The sequence below is a fragment of the Canis lupus genome, chromosome 24 (assembly GCF_048164855.1).
Source record: "Canis lupus baileyi chromosome 24, mCanLup2.hap1, whole genome shotgun sequence".
In the NCBI taxonomy this organism is placed as follows: Eukaryota; Metazoa; Chordata; class Mammalia; order Carnivora; family Canidae; genus Canis; species Canis lupus.
This window is the reverse complement of record NC_132861.1, coordinates 27,088,307-27,102,445: the sequence shown is the minus strand read 5'-3', so window position 1 is coordinate 27,102,445 and position 14,139 is coordinate 27,088,307. Positions and strand designations below refer to the sequence as shown.

Here is a 14,139-nt window from a genome sequence, read left to right as displayed (position 1 = left end):
CCCTCCTTGGGATAAATTATGTTCCAAAAAAATAAACTTTAACAAAATTTTTACTTCTTTCAGAAAGTGCATAGCCTATTAGAGATAAGACATAAAGTAAATAGAATTACTTTCAGAGCTCAGTTGCATTTTAGAGTACTGTAAAAGATGATCGACATGTGAAATAAAAAAAAAATAGGACGGTTTAGGAATCCTTGTTGAGGACTTTGATTTTCCCAGGAGGAAGCAATGAAATGACTCTTTGGATAAAAAAAGATGCTAAAAGAACAGAAAACAGATCTATAGTTATGAAATATGCAGCTTTGTGGTGCACAAAGATAAAAGAATACTCGGATTTGCTACTACAGGTAAGTAGGGAATGATTATTATATGTATGCTGCTAAGATTCTGAACAAATCTATATCCCTACTATTTGGATATTTTTTTAACCTAGAGAAAAGAATCATTATAAGGAAGAGTACAAGGGTTAAGGGCTCATTTTTCTATTAGATTTTCATCTTCTTGATTTTGGTACCCTTTGGTTCTGGTTTTAGAGAATATAAGGTGAATCTTGCTAGATGTTTGGAGGGACTGATAGATTGAGTCCAAATTATATTGGAAAATTAGTATCACTTATGCTCAGAAGTATGATTACTTCTTAGATCTTTGACTTCTATTAAGAATACAGGTAAATCATTGTTTAAATTATCTATGACCTGATTATGAGTCCTCAGGAATGTCCAGGAATGGGCCATCAGGAGAGCATCTGTTTTATAGTAAATCCCCCACACTACACCATTTAGTTAGTGGATGTGATGTCACAAAGGAGGAAAGAATGTTTCTCAACTAAAAGTCTGACGGTAACAGTTGGGCTGGGCATATAAACTGTTTGATGGTTATTGAAGGTACTTGGCCCATGATAGTTGTTGGCTCCCAGGGAGAGGTTAAATAAGAGTGTTAGAATATATGAGAGATGTCATAAGGCATATCGATCAAACCCTGCAAGATTATCATTTAATATTTAGAGAAAATGGATCTTATTATATAAAAGGAAATGTCACTTGATTCCATCTTGGATAAATTTCATTAATTGCCCCACTTTATTTTTTTCTCTGTTGTTTTTTAGCTAAGAGAGTGCAATTATTTATCTAATACTCTTTCTGTTCAAAGTATGTAAAAGTGAGGAATTAAGAAAGAGTCTATAAGAAAGATCTTCTAAAGAAAATCTTTTGCCTTTGCTAAGTAGGATTTAATGTTTCTCTGTCAGGTCTAGCTTTACTCTTTTTCTATATGAAATTTCACTTTATCCTCCACTCTGCTGCTCACTGGAACAGATCTTTTCCTTACATCTTTCCCAAATAAATTCTACTTTTATTTTTACTCACATCTTCTCAGTGTGGTGGTCAGGAGCTAGAGAGATGAGGGTTTTTCTTTGCAGTTCAGGCTAAGCTGCAATCCTAGTAAGGTACTATAAACATGTCCTAGATATGATGCCTTTACAAATAGCCCTTCCCCTCCTCCAGAGGTCATGTTGGGCTGAGTATGCATTCCACCCTCCCTGGGGGGATTTTTCCCCCTTCTTTTTCTCTCACAACTACAGTAGGTTCTCATCTGTACTGTCAGGCAACAGATTTTGATGATTTTGCATATTAGGGCTCTGTTTCCATAAGGAGATAGAGATGATGAGACAGGGCAGATGTTAGCTAAGACATTGCTTCACTCTCCAGATCGCATCATCAGGAAGTTTTCTTAAGAAAAAAGAAAAAAAGATATATGTATCTCCAGTCTTCTCTGTAAACATTTGTGGGGTTCATGGAGGAAAAACCTGTAAAAGAACAATGATGTGAACATCATTGGTCCCATGTGATGCATTCAGCTTTCATGCTTGTGCATTCAGACATTAGCAATCGGTTAAAATCTTCTAATTGATTCTTATTTTTTTAAAAAAGATTTTATTTATTTATTGTACAGAGAGAAAGAGAGAGAGTAGACATAGAGGGAGAAGCTGACTCCCCATGGAGCAGGGAGCCCAACGCAGGGATCAATCCCAGGACCCGGATATCATGACCTGATCCAAAGGTAGACACTAACCACTGAGAAACCCAGGTGCCCCTACTTGATTCTTCTCACCAGCTTATTCGCCATTCAATATTTTGTCTCAAGTAAGCAAATTCCTGGGTCTTGTTTCTCCCTGAGAGTGCTTCTCACATTCCTGATTTTATGTTAATATTTTCCCATTGCAATTTTCATGATCTAATTAGAAAATCACAAACTTGCAGTTTTTCAAGTTTGTTTTTTCTTATTGTAAAGTAGGAGGGAACACAAATTCTCCACATCTCTGAAATAACATCAGAACCCAGTAGCTGTTTTTTAATGCAATTTTCCTACCATTTTGTTGAAGTAAATCTAAAGTGTTTTCCAATACTGTGTCTGAAACAAAGCCACTTTTTCTGGGAAGTCCGTTGATCACTAGCTGCGTAAAATAGTTGGGAGATTATAATAAATAACAGAATAAATTAGAAAATAATGTTAAATGCTAAGTTCCTATTTCCATTTTTGCATGATTGTTGTAATCAATTTTTGAGAACAGAATACTTATAAGTCAAAACAATAACTCATGTGTTTTTTATTACATGACTCAATACTAAATTCAAAAGCAATGAATTTGTTTAGATGGAACTTGCAATAATAATTTTATACTTTAATTCTATATTCCATAGTTGGTAGTAATTTGTCAACAATGATCCTATATATGAGAATATCAAGCCGTACAATAAATCAACTTTTAAAATTAATAGCAATGTGAAACTAATAGTTTAACCAAAATCCTAACCTCAATAATATGTATTCATATCAGAGAGGAAAATGTAATTTCAGGTTTAAATTATTGGCAAGGCACTGAAAGATATTCCCACTGATCCCACCAGTGAATTACATTTATATATATCTGTATCCATATATAAATATCTATAGGCCTATAAGTCAAACTCTGGTTTATTTTGGGGGGAGGTTATTCTCAGGTTAAACACACAGTAATCCAAATAAGTTTGCATTTCCTTTTTCTTAAATAATTCAAAGTGTAACGCACCTGGGTGTCTCAGTTGGTAAAGTATTCGACTCTTGAACTCAGATCAGATCTTGATCTCACAGTGGTGACTTCAAACTCTTACTAAAAAAAAAAAAAAAAATTCAAAGTATAGGAAGCAGTCCTCAAAGGAACTAAATTCTGTCATTTTACTTCTCGTACTTGACCAGTACACAAGCTTCTATAAAAAGTCAAAGGGAAAAAATAAATAAATAAATAAATAAATCGTCAAAGGGAAACAGAAATGGAGTGTGTATCACACATGTCTGTGATCATCTTTCTTAAATTATCAAATCATGTCCATCAGTCCGATGTCTGTTTTGTGAGGCCAGGGAATGTGTAAGAGGCCAAATATCATTTTAGTTAATCCTGTTATGATATTAAATGATATGGGTTATAAAAAAACCCTCTTGGTTATAGCATATAGCCTGGAGTAATACTGAGTATAGTAAGAAGTACAGTTTATTTAAATGCATATGTTGTGCTACAAACTTAATTGAAATGAATCCTGTTTAAATTCCAGATGAGCGGGGCACCTAGGTGGCTCAGTCAGTTAAGTGTCTACCATTGGCTGAGGTCATGATTCCGGGGTCCTGGGATCAAGTTCCACATCAGACTCCCTGCTCAGTGAGGAGCTTGCTCCTTCCTCTCTCTCTTCCATTCCCCCTGCTTGTGCTCTCTTACTCTGTTTCGCTCAGTCAAATAAATAAGTAAATGAATAAATAAATACATTCTAGATGAAATGTACTATGTTAAAAATTCACAATTGTCTACCCTACAGAAAGACAACACTTCAATTAATCCATTAGTGCCCAGTTATCATTAACCTAACAAATAGAAAAAAAAAAAAAACACAAAAGCCTATTCTCTCTCTTCCTGTTACTGAAAGTCATCCTAAATATTGAAAATATTCAAATCTCTCAAAAAAAATAAAAGCAAAAATGTCCAGAATCATCACAAGCAGAATGACAAGGCCTACAATGAACTGTACATCTCTCATTTGAAAGCAATTCCAACAATTAATTTCCATGATCCAGTTTTGCATTCTATCTCTTTTTTTTTTTTTTTAAAGATTTTATTTATTCATGAGAGACACAGAGAGAGAGGCAGAGACACAGGCAGAGGGCGAAGCAAGCTCCCCACTAGGAGCCTGATGTGGGACTCGATCCAGGGACTCCAGGATCACGCCAGGAGCTGAAGGCAGATGCTCAACCTCTGAGCCACCCAGGTGTCCCTGATTCTATTTATTTCTGTCTCTTCCTCCAAATTGATTTGTACCAGCTAATTCATAAATTTATTATTTAGCAGGGTCATTTCTCATAATTCAAATTGGATCTCATTTTACAGAAAAATAGGATTGACAGCAACAATTAATATTCAGATTTTTTACTTTTGTGATCATATATTTTGAAATAGCAAAAATATTTTGGTTCTTATAATAGAGGGCTCAACAAGTATTTCATGAACATAGGTAATTAATGGAAATTGTGCTACCATGGAAACTGTAGTAATCATCATTATAGGAATACTTTTCATCCATAGTGATGAGACAAAATTATAAAAGTTAAAGATTTTTATAGTGAAGTTGAATAATTATAAATTTATAATATGAAAGAGTAGCATTTATTGATCCTTTATAGTCTATTTTTAAATTTGCTTACCTTTAATTTACTTATCATAGTTTTTCAATAGTTTGTGAAGTAGTGCAAAGTTGTAACTTATGTCATCTAGAATAATTTTAATGAGTAAACAAAAATAAACTATTGAGTTATAAAATAAGTTTACAAAATATGTAGAGAAATGTAAAACATGTAAGGTTTATTATTTTATTTCTGTCACCATCTGTAATTATTTACAAAGTCCAATTCAAATGAATTCTATGTTATAGGTATGCTTTCTAATCTATAGGAATTTTCAATGAAGAATCATTTCTTAAACATACTTTGAATAAACTGAGTTTTATCATATGTCAGGAAAGTACAGCCTTATTATTAACTTAAAGCATTTATTTTAAATTAAGTTTTGAAAGTCATATAATTTCTCTAAATAAGTATCCCATTATTTCAATTACTTATTGAAATAACAAAAGTTATTTCAATATTTGCTTATTAATATTGTGGTAACATGGCATCATATAAATATACATTATTCTCTAAAAACAATGCCTCTCAAATAACCAGGAATAATTGTCACTTCAGGAATGGTATGATTTCCTAAACAATACCGTTTTTTTTTTTTTATTTGAAAAGCATATTTGCAATATTATTGGTAACTAAAAGAGGCAAAAGTGGCTGTAGGTATGTGGAACAGGACAGTGAATGAAATGAATAAAATACTTATAGAGATAACAAAGTTGTGGAAAGTAAATGAATAAAAAGATCATTTAAGAAATGCTATAAAAATAATACACTTAATTTCATATTTGATATAAAATGTTCTGGAACTGAGTAGTTGTGCTAGTTAAAATTGAGAGCCCAATAAAGGGGACTATTACATTTGAGCCAATACCTGAATACAAAAGAGCAATCTGTAATGCAAAGATCTTCGTGAAGAACTTTTTGCCTAAGAGGAAAGTACTATGCACTATGTTGAAAGTAATTCTGAAAACAGGAGAAAAGATCGTTTTGACTAGAGTATAGTAAACAAGAAAACGTTTACAAAGTAAGCCTTGAAATAAGCAGAGGCCAGGTTTGGTAGCAACTGGGAGGCAGGCCTGGGTAAAAGGAATTAATTTTATTGTAAGGAACGCTGGAGGTTTTATGCAGTTTCTTTTAGGAAGGAGTGTGAAATTATTTCATTTATATTTTTAGATGTTCTATCATTTTTCTGAAAGATTTTCTCCTCACTCTGCCATTACTCATTACTCTGGAAAGACTAGATAACTTTTGTTACATGAGAGTAGGCAGACCAGTTAAAAGGCTATTACAATGTTCTAAATGAGAAATAATGGTAGATCATGTGGTATTTGTAAAGATAGTGAAGAGTGAGGGAATTTGAAGTATACTGAAAGTAAAATTACTGAATTTGCTGATGGGTCTTATGTTGGGATCAAGATAAAGAGAATCAGAAATGTCCCTTAAGTTTTGAAGTATATGGCCACGCCATTGTCTGAAAAGTAAAGATCTGGAGGAGAAACAATTGGCGGGGATGAAGAAGGTAGTTAAGAGTTGCATTTCTGGGGCAGCCAGGGTGGCTCAGGAGTTTAGCGCCACCTTCAGCCCAGGTCGTGATCCTGGAGACCCGGGATTGAGTCCCATGTCTGGCTCCTTGCATGGAGCCTGCTTCTCCCTCTGCCTGTGTGTGTGTGTGTGTGTGTGTGTGTGTGTGTGTGTGTGTGTTTCTCATGAATAAATAAATACAATCTTTAAAAAAGGAAGAGTTGCATTTTGGGCCTTAATTTTTTTTTTTAATACTCAAAATATATCTAGGAGGATCTGTCAAGGACTCAGCCAAAATACGATTCCAGAGCTCCCTTGAGATATCAGACCTGAAAATACAAATTTGAAAGTCTTGGTCAAGAGGACTAGATGACATCACACAAAAACTATGTGGTTAGTGAGATAGGTGTCTTATTAGGAATCCTGAGGAATTCCAACACAAAGAGTTCAAATAGAGGACAAAAACCTAGGAAGAGACAGAGAAGGAGCAACAGTGGTTAGAAGGGGAATCAGCTAAGTCTTGTATCTCTAGAGTCAATGCTGTCTCAAGAGGAGATATCTGAGGACTAGGACTATATTTTCTGAGAAGTTGAGTAATATAAAAAGACAATGCTGTATCCACTGTACCAGAATGACAGGAATTTAAATCAGTCAAAGGGTTGCAAACAGACTAGAAGTGAAAGAAGTAGAAAGAAAAAGTATTCGACTCTATATGCTTGATGAGTTTCTCAACTTTTTATTATATCTATTTTTAGATTTTTTTAAATAAACCAGAAATAAATAAGCAAATAAATAAATAAATGTCTGTTTGTTGGTCTATTCTTATTCTAATAGGTTCCACAGCTCCTTTTCTCTATCCTGTTTTTTCCTCCCAGTGTCATTATATGTACTTATGGTCTGTTATTGGAGTTTCATATATAATTCCAGGTTGGGGCTTGGTGCTTTGTACCAAAATGTGGTTAAATTCTTTTGATTCAGAAGCAATTTTTATGCCATTTTTTAATGACTCACTCTGGCCAGAATCTCTGACAATAATGTACAATCACATTTACATCTTCTGTAGGGTCACATTGTATTGCTTAGACTCCCTCTATCAATATAGGATATTAGAAAAATTATTTTTTATCTAAATGCAGTTTTTTTGAAGTTATTGAAATTCATCTGCCACTTTGTGGCCCACTCACACTCTCTTCCTGTGATATTTCCCATTGAATTGACATTTTGCTGCAGAAGAAGCCTTAATGTTGAGTGAAAAGTTTTAGAGAGTACTACCAATAAACACTTTGTAGACACTTGAGTCTATTCCTTTGTTGATTTCTAGCAAGGAAGTAGTTGTCTTTTAACTAACCAGAAAAGTTCTGTTAAATCCTCTTTGACAAAGTTAAAGATATGGGAGAAAGAGTGATAGAAACTCTGAACATTCAAACTGTGTGATTTGTTCCAGTTTACACAGTGGGGAAAAAAATGAACTTATGGTTTGTAACATCAATGTGTTTTTGAAAACATCAATTATGATAATATTTTATAATCTCCAAGAAACAATCCTTAACAATTCACTTTTTTATCTCTAAGAGCTCTTTTATTGCTGCCTGTTAACTTCTTTTTTTCTTTTTTCTGAGGGGTTCTCCTTTTGCTTCATTATCACCTCTTGGTTACTTAGAGCCAAGGCCCAGTGTGATAGTCTTAACATGGCTAAGTGACATTTCTAGCTACTTCTTAATTTTCCTAAAAGAATCCCAAACATTTTATGACTTAAACAAATTTAAAGATTAGTTTGTTTGTTTCCCAGAAACATTCTAACCAATACTTGTAATTAAAGCTTCTAGAAATAATAAGGCCAAAAGAAAGCTGTATATGAAAGTAGGGAAGGAAAATAAAATGTGTTTTTTGAATAAACAGTATAAAGTATATATTTTAAGAGAAAAAGACTAATTTTGTCCTAATGTAGAATGACTGTTGTTTGTTTTCAGAATGTGAAAGAGGAAAAATATAATATAAACAATTATTTTAAAAGTTGTAGGTCTAGAGAAAAGGAATTTTGGAAAGAGAATTTCATATATGGTCAAGCTGACTAGATTGAAATGGACTATTTAAGTTTTTAAATAATGAGTCAATATTGTGAGTACACTGGTGTAAAATGAGAATTTCATTTCTTCCAGTTAAAAGAACAAAGTTTTCTTAAGCTATTTTAATGTGCTTTTGATAGACATAAAAAGTTTTTTTTTCTTTTTTACCTTTTGGGTAATTTTTTTGGAGAGCAAAGATTTTAAATCTTATCAAATAATTTCCTATGCTTCATGTTGTCTTTATCAGATCTTTGATTACTTAGAAAACTGAAATTTCTCAATATTAAAAGAGCTAAGTTTTGTTCATAATTATCTAGTCTTATATTTGCTTTTAAAAACTTCTGTGGTCACTGTGGTTAAATAGATTTTGTATTATTTCATAATGATCTGTGGTTCAAGTTAGTCAAATGTTCAAAACTTTTGATGTTTTTGACAACTACCTAAAATCAATTTCTAGGGATCCCTGGGTGGCTCAGTGGTTTAGTGCCTGCCTTTGGCCCGGGGCATGATCCTGGAGTCCCGGGGATTAAGTCCCACATCAGGCTCCCTGCATGGAGCCTGCTTCTCCCTCTGCCTGTGTCTCTGCCTCTCTCTCTCTCTTTCTGTGTCTCTCATGAATAAATAAATAAAATATTTTTTAAAAAGTAAAAAAATAAAAAAAAAATTAATTTCTAAATGGGGGTCTTTTTAACTTCAAACTAACCTTGAGATATCCCAGATGATCCCTGGAAAATTACAGAGAATTTCTCTGTCACACTGTAAAAGAGGATGTTAAAATTAATTAGATTTATTTAATATATTAAATTACATGGGAAGCATTGTCAGAAGCAATGATAAACTCTAAGTTGTATGTGTATGCATATACATTCCTAACATAGGTATTGTAGAAATTATTTGAAATTCATAGATTTGTCAATACTCTCAGTCTATTATAAATATGTTACAGAAAAAGTGGCATTTCCTTTTTTTTTAGATTTTATTTATTTATTCATGAGAGACACAGAGAGGCAGAGACAGAAGTAGGCTCATGCAGAGAGCCCTATGTGGGACTCCATCTAAGGACCCCAGGATCACAACCCAAGCTAAAGGCAGATGCTCAAGTGCTGAGCCACCCAGGCGTCTCAATGGCATTTCCTTATTAAATAAATTATCATTAGATCTTTAATCATGGCCATTTTTTTTTTTTTTTTTTTTTTTTTTTTTTTAGTTTTCTCATCATTTGCAGCAGTTTGACCCTGACACTTTTGCAAAAGTGCTTCATCTCTAAAGAGATTTATGGAAAAGACTGACAAGTACTCTAGAATATAGTTTTCTGATAACTATCAGATCATACCACTGATATAGGTAAGAAACTTGATAACAAGTGAAAAAACTGAATTCAAGCAGAATAAGAAATAATAACATGAGTCTGAAAAAACTGATAGGCATGATTATAAATTTTCTTACAACTTTTTCTTTGAAACATTGCTAGTGCCTAATGTGTTATTTTCCTGGATTTAAGAAAATATTTTTTTCTTTTTTCTTAAGCTATCTATGACTTACAGCAATTTGGTAAGTATACCTTTGTAAATAGAATTGAAATATTTACTTTTTCTCTCTACCTCATCCTTCTAGAATTTGGGAACTTACTGAGTTGCCTTATTTTTTTGGTAATGTTATTATTTGCATAAGTTCAATAAGAATTTGTTCTCCTTATAACAGGACACAATTGGAAACCAAAGCTTTAAATGGAATGTCATACTTGGGAATATGCATAAAATCAGATAAAACAACACAGTTAAAGAAAAATAAGGATGACTTCATGGAGCCAATAAAGTTTCTTGTTAAAAAAGAGCCTTGTATCTTGCCTACAGGGTTCCTGGCAGCCTCATCAGCTGAGTAAGGAAAGTTATTACTCAGGATATCTTGAAGACCTCAAGATGAAAGGAATTAAAACTATATAGGTACAACAAGTGAAGCCTGATGGCAAGTCTCTGATGTGGCTTCTTAGTCTGCAGAGGCTTTAAAAGTCCAATCTAATATCATGTGAAAAGTTCCAGCAAAACAGATTTAAAAAGAGCCTATGTGGTCAGTCACTATTCTTGCTGCACTTATATAAATGATCAGTCCATGTTTAAAGAGAACAGACTTGTTTTTTTGTTTTTGTTTTTTGTTTTTTTTGTAAAGAAATTAGTTTTACTATAATTATATTTGCTAGAAATGAGATCTGGATGCCAATCCTATCAGTTTTCTCAATTATCTGACCATGAGTCTAGAAACAACACTTCTAATTTTCTCCCATTCTTCTGATTTGGAATCTTTAAGTACAAAGACTGTTTTTGAACCTTCTTGGAAGAGGCCATCCTTCTCACTACCCAGATAGCTGTCAAATTTCAGGGACTCGAACCTTGGATCTACCTCTCCCAATCTGATCTACTGCTCCCAAAAAATATTTTATAAATTACAGTATTCACATTTCTGAAGCTTATTCAGCATTTAATTGAATACTTATTAGTGTTTAAAGTTACCCTAAGGCTTTTACCAAACACTAGTTAACTCTCAGTATATTTTTTGGAAGTGGATTCCATAGGAATTTATAATAAGAAATCATTCAAATATCAAAATACAAAATAGCTGTTAATAAAAAAACGTAATGCCCTTTACCTGTACTTTTATATTATTTATTTTTATTCATGTATATATACATGTATGTGTATATATTGTATATATTGTATCTACATATATATGTATAGTGTGTTTGTATATATATATATATATACACATATATACATACACACACAAAAAAGAGAAATGTACCTTAATGAAATGATAAACGATTTTTAGTTACAAGATGACCAATTCAGTCTTATTGCTAAATTTGTAGGTTTTTAGCCTAACATCTTGTACCACAAAATATTTTATTCATAAACTATGTGATCCCTACTTCACTGAGATGATTTAAAATAGCAAGATTTAGAAAGATTTCTTTCTTTTTAAACCACAACCTTTGAAAGATAATAATTCTAATCAAATGGTTTGACGTTAGCAAATTTCTTCACTTTGAAGAAATGTCCAAGTTAACATACTTCCAACTACAATATTTAATATTGAACAGTGTTTAGTGTTCAATGACCTTACCTCTATGATGACTTTTTGTTTATTTCTCAATTTGTTTTTTTATAGACTTTCATGGGAACAAGGGAAGTGGTTGAATGTAGCTATTTCAGCTCTTCAATGAGGTTTTGTCTCAAAAAATGCCTTGATATCAAAGTCACACAACTGAAGGAAAGCACTGAAAGATTACCAAGCAAAATATTTGATAATCTAACCAAAATAAAAAGCAATTTTTGATATAAAAAATACTGTTTCAATTAGGATATTCAATATTGCTTCTTAGAGTTATATTATGTAATATCAGCAACTGCAGTGTTTTTTCCAAATTAATATGAATGCCCTTGAATTAAAATTATATAATACATCAGATAAAAACAGAAATCTCATTTATGAAAAGAATACTAATCAAATAACTAGATAAAATATAATAATATTAAAGATGTTTTATTTTTGAAAAGATATAATTTCAGAATTAACCTACAAAATCCACAAAAAAATAGCAAGCCAACCAGTGACCTATAACTTTTAAAATGTACTTCTCCTGAGTTCTTAAATTCTAAATAGATAAAACTGTTAAGAAACAAAAATTAAAAATATATCAGAGTCCTTTAACCTTTCATCACTGTGTGCTATGCTTGAAGTGAGGTGTCTGATATATTCTGTTCTTATAGGAAAAAAGTCATCCAAATTCCACAGAATTAAGCACACTTTATTTAGCAAGGCTCCAAATACACAGTGAGTGTTCCTTAAATGGTACATAATAATTATCACAACAATGGATCATACTATTGAATAATAATTCTGCTTGATACATGTGTTATAGGATACATTTAAATGCTAATTTAAATTCATTTAAATTTGAAAGCAATATCTTCCTCTTTCAGAATGAAATACTGCCTTAGCAATTGCTCATTAGTGGAACTTTAATGAAAAGAATAGGCTTAGGCAATCATTAAATCTTTGTTTTATACTAAGTAGAGTTTAGTGTTATTACCAAGACATTGTTACGTAATAGGAACACTTTTCAGAAATAATCTTAACTTCCAAATGTCTGTAAACTTTCAAAGTTCTCAATGTTTGTCTTTATGATTTGTCAAAAATGTGAGATGACTTTCAAATAGAGACATACACAAATATATTAATGCCATTTGTATGTTTGGTATAAAGAAGTTTAAACAACTACATAAGCATCCTCATTTTGGGTATTTGTTTTTTCTGATATTCTATATCACTTAGGTATAGTGATTATAAATGGTTCTGCTAACATGACTGAGGTCACTGTCTCTATCTGTGCATATATGAGGCAGTTATGATCAAGTGTAAAATAATGGTAAACCTGACTAGTACCATGAAGTTTGTTATAATTACGTTTCCTTTCTTTATAGTATCTTAATGAAAACTCACTATTGTCCATATAATGACACATTTCACAAATTTATTTGGCTAATTTCATGCTGAGTTATTTCAAATTCTGTGTCCTTTCCCCAAATCACATCATACCAAATTTCATATCACTACCTTTCTGGGAAGTTGATATGGTGATTGTTACATTATTCAGTATACTAAATGTAAAAGAAGCAAATGTATTTATTCTCACTTAATGCATCCTATATGTATTAAATAGCAAAAATTTAACTGAGTAAATTTGAGGATCTAATTGGCTTTATTGAATGATTAATGAATCACACAGCATCCCATCTAAGAAATAGAAAATGAGGTCCAAAGAACTACTGAAAGGGAACGGTTTTTAAAGTCTAGAAAAGGAAGTCATAAATGAAATATACATATTTCAGGCTTAGGCAACCTACCTATGGAGGGATAGAAGGAGACTATGTGGGCAGATTATCTCATTATGTTAACCAGAGAATTCCAGATTGACCAGTTAAGATTACATTCCTAAGGAAGATTGTAACTATGATTAGGTTAGGTATTGAGTCATCATGGGCTTAGCACAAGTGACTCCACTGGGGCCTGTTAATTTCTATTTTTAATGATTCACCCTTTTGGACCAGACTCTCAGCTTAATTGAAAGATGTAATCAAAATTAAGGTATTAGCACACTCTCAACAATCCTCTTCTATTCTCACAGTTCTGTTGTTCCTTTGTGTGATATCTGTAAATTATGGTGTTTTCACTTAACCCCTGTGATATTCACAGGTCATAGCTTCAAGTTCACAATCTTTAATATCATCATTCTCTTCACTCTTTTAATGTTACAGTCCTAACGGAATCATTTGCTTGACAGTTAGTGGCTACAAGCATGAAGTTGAAGCTTTCCAAAGAATACAATGCTCCAGGGCATTATTATGATTATAATAAGCAGGATAACTTCCAGTGTTTGGTATGCACTTTAGAGCTATGGTTTCTGAGACCCAAATCAACCAAAATCAGATAAGTCAAAGAAAGACCCTGCTGAAGGAATCACCTTTTTAAGCCAAATGGCTTACTTAGTTATATTTGGAATTGAGTTTGAAGTTACCTTCAAGAGTTAATCCAGATGTAGCAGGTGATGTTGACCACAGCACAGACTCCTCCTTTTTAAGCTAAGAGATAATTAAGGGCTATAATATTATGAGGGACAATTGTGGCCAGAGTCTAAGGATCTTTGTTGGGCAGCTATTATTAGCAATAGGATCTGAAATCTCTTCAAGAATTAAGGACAGTTCTCTGAACACATTTCCATTTGCATTTACTCCCAACCAGGGAGGTATGACACTTGCCAAAGGAAGCAAATCCTGAGTCAATCCCCCAGTAGGTC

At 32.6% G+C, this 14,139-nt stretch overlaps 1 protein-coding gene and 1 long non-coding RNA gene across 7 annotated transcripts in view; one reads left to right on the top strand and one right to left on the bottom strand.

Annotated features, from left to right (window-relative positions):
• ADAM29 (ADAM metallopeptidase domain 29) overlaps positions 1 to 797 on the bottom strand; it is a 71,006-nt gene extending 70,209 nt beyond the window's left edge. For 2 of the 3 annotated variants that reach the window (XM_072796040.1, XM_072796038.1), the window contains exon 1: positions 696 to 797. The gene's annotated coding sequence lies outside the window, so the exon portion shown is untranslated. The remainder of the gene's footprint in view (positions 1 to 695) is intronic. The other variant, XM_072796041.1, reaches the window with a different exon arrangement.
• A 12-nt stretch (positions 798 to 809) lies between these two features.
• LOC140615914 (uncharacterized) lies at positions 810 to 10,865 on the top strand. 4 transcript variants are annotated; one of them, XR_012016417.1, is made up of 5 exons: positions 810 to 839; positions 1,951 to 2,058; positions 9,496 to 9,632; positions 9,816 to 9,839; positions 10,142 to 10,865. It is a non-coding gene; the product is annotated as an uncharacterized lncRNA (long non-coding RNA). The 4 variants fall into 4 exon arrangements; XR_012016415.1 differs by having other exon boundaries at positions 813 to 884; XR_012016418.1 differs by having other exon boundaries at positions 813 to 884; positions 1,951 to 2,141.
• The last annotated feature ends 3,274 nt before the right edge of the window (positions 10,866 to 14,139 follow it).